Below are 10,973 nucleotides of genomic sequence, written 5' to 3' on the forward strand. Positions count from 1 at the left end.
ATTTTCCTCCCTCTTAAATAATTTCTAAAAACCTTTAAACTTTTTTATTTACTTATAGTCTAATCAGTTCCTAAAGGAAATAAAGCTGCTAGAGGAGGCAATTTGAATAAGGAAGGACAGCCAGACATTCTGGATTGTGAATGATAATGTTTAAACACCATATTTAAAAGTACAATACCAAGTGAATATTATTGAAAAACATACTTTTAATGTTATTTTTCTGAAGATATTTGCTGACAGCTTATCTGGAAGATAGTGAAACTAGTAAGGCTAAAGACATTGGAATAAGAATGGCATTGCGCTCAGGGTTGAATCCCTTGCTCTGTCACTTCATGGAAGTCAGCTTCTTTATGAGCAAAATGGGTGTTATAGTAGAACCTACTTTGAAGGTGCTTTCCTTGGGTGAAATACACATAAACCTCTTAGCATATTAGCAAGCATGTAAGGACGTAATAAACATTTTCTGCAGTCATGGCACTTATACCTTATATGAGTTGTATATGCATTAAAAGAGAGATTGTCAGAAAAGAAGATAATCAATGTGAATGAGGAGAATGTGGAACTGCATCCAAAGGATAAAACCTTGCAGAATAACGCATTTTGCATGCGGCCTTGGTTATAGCTAATTAAACCAAACAGCCCTTGTTTGAATATATATATATCACCTACTGGTTCCTGCATTTTTCAGGCGAGAACACTAAGATGTGATGTTGGTTTGAAAACTTGTTGGAAGGTTACAACCTGGGCTTTTCCTAGAGCCCTCACACCTTGCTGGTTCCCCAAGGGACCACTCTCTGTGAACTGTAGACAAACCATTGTGTGTGCCATGTCAGCAAATTCTCCTTCCAAAGCTCCAGCTCAATTTTCTAGAGCCAAGGAGGGAAAATACATTGACACTCCTGAGACTGTAGCATTCGGGGTCCCTGATGCCACTCTGGCCTCTGTCAACTTCAGGATGTCATTTAGCCTCTTTGGATCTCTTTTCTGATAATAACAATAAAAGGAACTATAAGAAAAGAAAGATCGAGACTAGATGATCCCAAATATTCCATAAATATCTGTTGTATAGAAAAGTGTGTAAACTCCACTAATGGAAATATAAAAATGTATTTGAAATAAAACGTTGATACTTGATTTTCTCTTTCTGTCATCACTATACAAACTTAAATTATATGTTGCTTCCAGTTATGACAATATACATTTATTATGTATATGAAAGTAGTGAATTTTTTCATTATCAATTAGTCCTTAAATGGATAATCAGAATAATTTATCTAAATCATTTCTGATATTACTTCAGCACATTTGATTTCTCAGTGTAATAATTTCAAAAAGAAAACACTTAACTATTTCTGTATAAAGTTTAATATTCATTTGTATGGAAAACAAACTATTGTGCTTTTCTTATGTATCATATATATCTATATATCTCTCCATATGTAGGTATATATACATGTTATGTGTTGTATACATGTTATTCTTATGTATTCTTATGTAAAAGTTAGTTTTACATTTTAAAGTATGGAAAATATTTCAAAATAAATGATTTTTCATTGTATATATTTCACAAATATAAATGGAATCTAAAATTTTACCTATACTGAAAACTCTCCAGAAAAAGATTCAACTACAGAGAAATTAAAATCAGTCTTAAAACAAAGCTTTGAGAAATTAAGGGTAGATTTCAGTGTCATATGAATCTCAGCTTAAAATCTGTCTTTTGCTATGTTAGGCTGTTTTGGGGTCTCAATCTCCACAATTCTGCAAGGTGGATTATATCGTGATCATGTTGACTGATTCCCCAAAGCTAATATCTCTTTCCAAGAGACCCTGATTTTAACTTGCAGAGTTTGGTAGTTTTAGGAGGCTGATCCTATATTCTGTGTAAGGATATAGCACGTGACAGAAGCTTAACCAATTAATGCATCCTATCCTCAATCCAAGTTTATGACTAAGATGCTCAACACAGAGTGAAACTCAGGACCCAGGCTTGATATGTAGGAGCAGAAAGCAATGATAGCCAGTGGTGACCTACCAACTGCCGTTAGCACTGCAGATATTTGTTGTCTAGAGCCAGCTGAAAGTCACTGGAAGGGGTACAGCTCAGAACAATGCCAGAAAACAGAGCTCTGATGATGCTGTGACCCAACTCTGGTGAAGCCCACACTATTGCTAGTCTTTTCAATTATGTGTGCCAACAAATTTCTTTTATTTGTTGCAGAGTATCTGAGATGATTGTGTTTGCAGTATAAAAATCTGAATTAGGGAAAATGATCCCTCCAGTCTCTGGGTTATAAGGTTTTATAATATAGGTCCACAAACCTCATCTAAATTCTCAGAGAAAAGGTGTGCTTTAGAATTTGGAATTTTTCATTTTTAGTCAGAAGATGTAGTGCATATACCATATAATAGCTAACACTGCCAGAGGGACCTGAGGCGATAACCTGTAATCAGAGTCAATATTTCTGCTGCAAAATGTGTGAACAATCACAATTAGTATATATTTTTTTTCTTGAGAAAGATTACAAGTAACCTAGTGATTTTTCATCTCAGGCTTTGATAAAGAGTAAATTTTGAAGAAAAATGCACATAGCTCTCTTGAGTTTAGATTAGTAGTTAAGGATATATGTAACTCCTCTCTGTCTATACACATGCACGCACATGTATGTGAACATATGCATGTGTAGATATTATGTCCTACTATAGGTTATTTGCTTTATAAAAATAACTGGTAGTTCAGTTACTCATGATACTGAATGCTTCTTTATAAACAGAATTTATAGTCAAATTATATCATTATCTTCATTATCATCATCTACATTATCCAGGGATATAGATTATAGTTTATGCTGCCCTGTTTTTAATACACCAAACTAAGAGCAAAGTTTGCTGAATGTAAAAAATGTATCTTGGTCAGACATATTTTAACTGGACTTTTCACCATTTCCTTCTTTCCACACAAAACCTATTAATATTGGTCTGACATTCATTTTGATGAGTAACCAGCTTCTGGGGAGCATCTGCAGTGTCAGCAGTTATTCGTTCTGTTTCTGAGGCCTGATAAAAATGGAGCAAGATTTTGTTAGACGAAAATTTTCAGCAAATGCAAAATAAGATTTTTACTCTTATAGTAGGTTTTCCCCCCACTAAAATCATATGTGGTATGCTAAAACACATTTCACACTCATGCCGTTTTTTTCTGTTAACTATATTGATTTTTTTCTTTTAACTATGTTGACCATATTTTGTTAATTTACTCAGTGTAGTAAGGGAATAATACCTTCTGACACTTAATTGGAAGTAAACAATATTTTTTAAATGTCTAAAACTATTAGTTATTCTCAATAATCCTGTATTATTATTTTTTCATATAAACTAGTAAATAAGGAAATAAATGGCAATACATTTACTGTGACATATTTTCTTCTAAATACAAATTCCCACAGGGTTTGCTACTTAGAAGCAAAGAAGTTCACCCTAAAAGGTTGTGGTTATCATTATTAATAATATTAATAAAACTATGTTGTAAATACATAGTTTTTTGTATCTTTCAGAGCACTGTGCCCTAACCTAGCTAGAATTTTGTCTTTAAAGCAATTTGCTTTTCATGTAGTTTTGCTTTCAATTCTAGTATTTTTATTCAGTCTCTACTCAAATGCTCAGTATACTGACTGTCAGGATATAATCACAAACCACAAACCTCACTGTAGCTATTTGAAGCAAAACAAATTCATTAAGACTATAAAGAGGACCCACCAAGTCTTCTGCAGTGCTAGAGAATCTGGCTGGGCATCTGCATAGCCAATGACTGAATTAAACTCTCACAGGCCCTAAGGACAATCTACTTCAGCAGCTACTGAGCAAGCATGGCAGCCACTGGCACAGCACTGCCAGTGGGACCGTGGCCATTGCTTTGCCTGCATGTCGGCTGCTCCTCATGAAAATGATTTCTGTCAAGTGCCTTATTCATGTCTCTCTCCTCCTAATCGGGATCTCATGGGATGTGTGCATATCAGCTATTTGAGTTTGGCTTTAAGGAAGATGGGAGTGGTTGCTGGCTTTAATTTTACACAGCAGACATTCTTAAAATCGACATTCCTAAACTCTAGAAAAGCATTTCAAATTCAAGATCACCAAAAAGCATGGACTATTTGGTCAAAATAATAGAATTTGAAAATGATATACTTTCTTAAAACACCTGAAAAACTGTCTTCAGTGGCCCTGATAACCTCATGCTGTCACAGTGCTGATGACGGAAGCTGCAGCACAGGTAGCAGAAATATTAATGTTGAAATTGCCACATTGGTGGTATCTGTGCAAAGGCAATGCCAGGTTGGACAGCAGTGTAGTTACCACCGACAGGGAGAGAGGGCCACTAAATGTACTGTTCACGGGCTTCCTCACCCTTAGCTGAGGCATCGCTGTCTTGAGCTTGAGCACAGACGGCACTGATGGAACAGTGGCTTTGCCAGCAGTGAGGAGTGACAGCATTGTCCTTGATGGTGGATGGTAAAGAGCCTCCATGTTTTACAAGGAGCAAAACAAAGGCTGGCATAGGAAGGCAAGAACTGCCCCAAAAGGGAATTAAAAGTACTTTACATACTGCAGAGAGCTATTTCTTTGTGAATAAATAAGAGAGCTCTCAGGTATTCTAACAATATTTGGAAGGAAATTCTGGGAAAGTTAAAGTTCCCACCGAACAGCTAATGTTAAGCGTCTTTTGCAGCCCCAAGATACGCGAGTTTGATGTTCGTGTTGATTTCAGCAGTTGAAGTCGTGCCTCCTCATACTGTGAGAAAATCACTACCAGTAAATCACAGAATCAAGATCTCCACGTAACCTGGAAGTGTGTACGATGTCGTATGAAATACTGACTTAAATATTTGTAATAAAATTGAAATCTCATGTGGGATAGAGCCCAATTTAGCCAAGAGCTAAATACAAAAAGATCTAAATACAGAGCTGCTCTGGATGGAGCAGAGTTTAGGGGTGTAGAAAAGGGCATGGCTCCTTCCACTCAGTCCCACATCACAATTAGTCTTTTTCTCTTGGAAGAGAGAAAGAAATTGGAAAAACAATGACATAATGAGTTAGAACTAGTACCTAAAGATGTGAAATGCAATTAGGTAGAAGAGGAATTACATTTGTTGTGCATGCATGGGACAGATTTGGGGATTCGAGGCTAATAGTAGTAAATTTCAACTTAGAGAACTTCATGGAACTTTCTAAAAATGAAATAGATGACTTTATGAGATTAATCTCATGACCACTGGAGATACTCAGGAACCAAACAATCAATAATGATATTCATGGGGATTTAAATATCAGAAGAGTGGGCGTTGTTCGATTCTATCATTACATGAAATCACTGTGTCATACACAAATTGATCCTACAGTAATACCCTGACACGAATATCACGTAAACTAAAAACACATTTTGAAAATTTTACATATATCTAACACATTTTAGGTTCCAATGGTATAATATAAATTCTACATTCATTTTCCCTTTTTTTACTACATGAAGACCTTTGTTTCTTTGAAATTCAACATCTTAAAAGATAATACTTCTTGTTTTTCAGATGCTTCCCAGAAACCATAGGTGGAGGTAAAATGTAAGGCTATTTTCCCAAATACATTGCAGTGCATATATAGGTCTTTCTTCCCCTCGTTCCAAGGGGAGGAGAAAAAGGACCATTTGTGATATGCAATGTGAGAGAAGCTAAGAAGCACTGCAGCGTAAAAGATAACATCAGCTTAACTGATACACCAGTTCAGGAAACACTTTTCTTTAATTCTAAAAGTAATAGATACAAAGTTGCCATGACCAAACTAGAGTGTGTTTTTCTTGTTTTTGGAAGACTAGAATACCTTTTGTTCTGTTATGAGGCCACAGAGCTTTGCTTTAGTAAAAATGAAAATTTTTGTTTCTTAGGTACATCAGCTTGTACCACTGTAATACATCTATTTCTTTGTGACTTATTTTGTACAAAATATATTATCTATTTTAAATAACATTTTAAATAAAAGATAAAAAGAAGCATACGGTGTAAGATTTATCAGAAATGCATAGGTATGATAGAACAAATTTTTTATTTATGGACATATAGCTTTCATTGATTTAAGTTACCACAATCTAAGATTTTATCATTACTTTTAAATTTATTTGATTGCATTGTCTTAATTCTGCCTTTAATGTTATTTTATTAAAAAGTGATCACAGTTTAATGTTTAGCTTTAAACTGATATTTGCAGTTTCTGGCATGAATTTGTATAGAATTGAGTGTATTATAAGAAGGGAGCTATGTTAAAAAATGAGGAAAATAGTGATTGAAAGTTCTTTAAGGAAAAAAACACAATATCTATGAGAGTAGGATAATTGTTTTTAAGTATTAATACTCTGAGATACTTCAGCTAGGGGGCTCGTTGCATTCTACAGCACGTATCATGGAACAGCACAGTGCTCAAGTTTATACCTGAGGTGACCTTTCCAACAAAGGGAATTAAAATAATCCTTTAATACTCACACAGATTAACATACTTAATGCAGAAAATATGCTTTTTTGGATGATCACAGATCTGTCACTCTGGGCTTAAAAAGCAAGAAGGAGAAAGAAAAGGAAGAAGATAGCCAGTTAGTATGTAGTGTATTGGAGAGGAAGAAAACTTGCATAGATCAGACTGATCTTACCTCTTAAATCAGAGATGTAACTGTTTCAGCAAAGACAAAAGGCAGCGAGAATCAGATATTCCAGAAAGATGGTATGAGACCCGCGTGAGCACATGCAGCTGGCAGAGCTGAGCTCCCGTGAACCTAATATGCTTACTTTTCAGGGCTGCTTAGTTGGTTAGGCACCTTAAGGTCGGGGTTTTCCTTGGGAGGCACAAGGGGGAGCTGCAGCCCAGGTGTGACCCGGAGGCTGGGGGCGCTGCCCGGGCGTGTGAGTCATCTGTCTGCTCAGCCCTGGTGTTGCTCCTGGCACCGGTTGGGTAAGAGTCAGAGGCACTGTGCCTCCAGTGGCAAGCTGCCCTGTTAGAGATTCTGAAACTCTCTTGTTGATACCGAGGAGGAGGGTATGAATACGGTGCTGCTCAGTTTCTGCCAAGGGCCGACTGACTGTGAGCAGGATTGAAGGAACGGGACTGGGGAATACCCAGCAAAGCCGACCGAGCTGCTGCAGGGACTGCCGGAGGAGATCCAAGGGGTGGAGTCCCGCAAGGCCGCGGCTCCACCGGAAGGACCTCCTCAGCGAGACTCTGCAAGAAATTACACATACCCTATTGCAAAGTGATGAACTGAGACTTTCACGAAAAGACAAAAAGTCAAAGGGAGAAATCAAGTGGGAGAAACCCATTTACTGCTTACAAGCAGTCAGCCACTTCTCGCTCCTGTCTCTCTGACCTGGTTACAAAAAAGGGACCCCACCCAGCCTCTCTGGTCCAGATATACCCTCGCTCCTGCCACCCTTGTTATCACCTATGGAGATGGACTACTTCTCTCCACCCCTTGGAAATACCTATTGATATGGAGATACACTAAGAGAGATGATGGGAAATACTGCAGTTTTACCCACACTCAACCGTGTTAGAAGAAAAATTGAACTATATTTTTGTTCTATAGATGCCACAGAAAATATAGAACTGTTTTTCTATGAAGAGAATATCGATGACACTGCAGTAAAAATTGTAGGGAAAATGAACCGTTATAAAACTATAATGTTAGACAAGTAAATAAGATTTACACTGGAAATTTCTTGGGACATTTGAGTACTTAATAGCTTTTTGAAAATTTGTAAATTTTAGTATAGTGTTTTATTTTGTCATCCTAAATAAACTTCCATTTCATGCTTTAACTTGTATTGATAATTTTGTATTATTGAAATGCAATCCCTCAATTTGTATAAGCTTTTAGGTCCTACAACACAAGAATCTATTCTGAAAGTTGGGTAAAAGTATTAACCAGCAACTCCAATGTTTCATAACATGCTGCTATTAGTCTATTGGCAGGGTAATTTTTCATTTTGGGTAAAACTCCTGTCACAGAATATATGGCATGCTTGATTCCTGCATACACCTTGGGCAATAAATATCTGTTTTGGGCAGTAAATGCTCGTTACAACTCCCTTTCATCCAGTTCAAACCACCTCACCTATGGTCAGTGTGACAAGCTAAAATTACCCATAGTTTTCCGTAAGTCTCTTTCTGGGAACCAAGTCAAATACACTGGATAATATTCACCAACAGGTCCTCCATGGTAGCGTGAAAATATATAGAGTGAATAGAGTATTAGTTATGATAGCACATGGCTTCAGAGGGTCTCGCATTTTTTTATTTTTTTGTTTTTTGTCTGACAGTAAACAGATTCTTTAGATCATGGACTGACAAATCATGGCCTGTGGAATCCAGTCTCGGTGGCTTGCTTTGTGAAGACTGCAAGCTAAGTCTGGTGTTCATATGAAAAGACTGCATTAACAAACAAAAAGGAATATGCGGTAGACACCATGTGTAGATTGCACAGACTCAAACGTTTGCTATCTGCTTCTTTACTGAAAAAGTTTGCCTTCTTGCTTCAGAGTGTGCCGCAGTCACAGACCGGGTCAATGGCCCACTCTCAAAATTTTCCCTTAATCAGGCTTCTCCTTGTGGCTATTATAGCAGAGCAGCCTGGCTGTCCGTATGGCTGGGACTTATGGAAAGAGGGGAGTGAGAACATTTTAGAGAGGGACAGAGAAGGTGATGAGGATAAGGAAGGAGGACAGGAGGAAATTAGGGCTTAAGAAACCTTTTTTTTTTTTGCTATTATAAATCTGAGTCATTCCTGACTTGCTGCATACGTATCAGTGAGTCCTTCATCACAGCACATTCTCATCCCTATTTCCTCAGTCTCGTGAACATCCTTCCTCTGAGCGAATTCTCCCTGTGTTGCTCCCTTAGTGCTGGCTCCAACTATTGATCTAGAGGTTATTTTTCTGAGGGTTATTATAAGTTATTTCATTGGTTTTCAGATTGTGTTCCACAGAGTCCTAGACTTAGACTGAGATATCTCAGGCACTGCCTTGTGGGGAAAGGAGGAAGGCAGGTTTTAGGACTTTAGGCCTTCCTGATTACTTCATCCATATTCATATGTCTCATCTCTGTCATAATATAAGTTTATTCAGCTCAGTAGCAAAAAAAGAAAAATCCAATTAAAAAAATGGATGGAGGAACTGAATAGACATTTTTCCAAAGAAGACATACAAATGGCCAGTGTGAAAATCACTCACCATCAGGGAAATGCATATCAAAACAACGAGAGGTTACCTCACACTTGTCAGAATAGCTAGCATCAAAAAAATGAAATAACAAGTGTTGATTAGGATGTGGGAAAAGGAAACACTTATTCGCACTATTGGTGGGATATAAATTGATGCTCCCACTATAGAAAACAGTATGGAGGTTCCTCAAGAAATTTAAAATCGAACTACCATATGATCCAGCAGTGCCATTTCCTTCCCAGATGTCACACTCAGCCTGTGTCCTACAAGGGGTCTTGTTAATAAGGTACGAGACTTTTTTTTTTTAGATTGTGGATTTATGCCATTTTTAATCTCTTGAATCTCATTATAATGGTGTTGATGGAGGGAGAGGTCATATTGTGTGGTCAACTACTACAGTAGATGATGTAGTAACTGTGTTCACCTGTATTTTTGAATTATTTGACAATGTTTTATTCTACTGTCCATTTTGTATACATTGGCCTAACAATTTAACATTCATCTGTGTGAGAATTAATGAAACTCAGGATGCTAGGAGTGTCTGTCTGTCCTGCACTATGACATCATTCCCTTTATTGTCCTCATCTTAGCCCCCTGCTCCTGTCTGCTGTGATGCCGGGCAGAGGTTCAGGGGCCCGGAGGTGGGCAGCTCCTGCTTGTCAGGCAGCCCACGGCCGTCAGCGGCTTCTGAGGCGTTTCCCCTCCTTCCTCGGCCTCAGTGCCCACATGTAAACTGCAGGGGAGATCAGTTTATTCATGGCTTTGAAAATAAATTGTATTTTGGTAAGTTAGAGTGGCCACAATGATCATGCCTTGCTTTTCCGTCCTGGAAGCCCCAAACATCCCAAATTCACCCCTGAGAATTACAGAAAGCTAAAATGAGGGTGCTCATTCGTTTTGGGTGCCTTCCCCTGTGTCACAGCTTCTAAGGAATTTTAAAGAATGCCCACTGACTGGCCTCCCTCTGTGCTCGAGGGCCCCGGGGGAGCTGATTTCACCTTAAACCCAGAACATTGTTGAAAACAGGCTCTTAACCCAGTTCCACACCTATTTTCTATTTGGCCCCATAGGAATATAGATGTCTGTGTTCTTCAAGATGAGGAAGAAAAACCAGGTGTTTAGGGTGTCTGTGCTCAGCAGCTTAGGAAGACTAATGCCTTATTGATGTTCCAAGCGTCTTCATGAACATTTAAAGTAAATCAAGCTGCTAATTCACAGATTTTCTCACTGTGATGTTCCTCCTGGAAAATGAAACAAATAGTATCCATGGTTCATTGTGAGTTGTCAGAAAGTCTCCGTCATTCCTATGCCAATTTCTTCAGGCACTGCTCACATTTTTATTTAGTAAGAAGTTTGGGGGTTTTCTGAGCAATGCATACCCAGGTGGGAAGTTTTGAAGCTCCTGTGGTTATTAAAAAGTTATTGGAAGTTGTAGGTCTCTGCTTTTTTTAAACAGAGAGTAGTTTTCCAAGTCTTCCTTCAGGTCTTAGAGTCAGACCCTACATCCATCCCCATGAGGCATCCCCAGTGAGTCCTGGTAGCGGCATGTTACCTGTAAGCTGAGGTTCCATCTGATTCCACCTAAACCTATTACCTGTGTGTGAGTGTGGGCCAGTCATTTCTGTGTGCCCACGTCCCTTATTTGGACAGGTGTCCCTGAGAGCGCTGTCCATCATCCCCCTCTATCGGCTCACGGATTTCCCAGGAAGCTCATCCAGC

The sequence above is a fragment of the Manis javanica genome, chromosome 17 (genome assembly GCF_040802235.1).
Source record: "Manis javanica isolate MJ-LG chromosome 17, MJ_LKY, whole genome shotgun sequence".
Classification (NCBI taxonomy): Eukaryota; Metazoa; Chordata; class Mammalia; order Pholidota; family Manidae; genus Manis; species Manis javanica.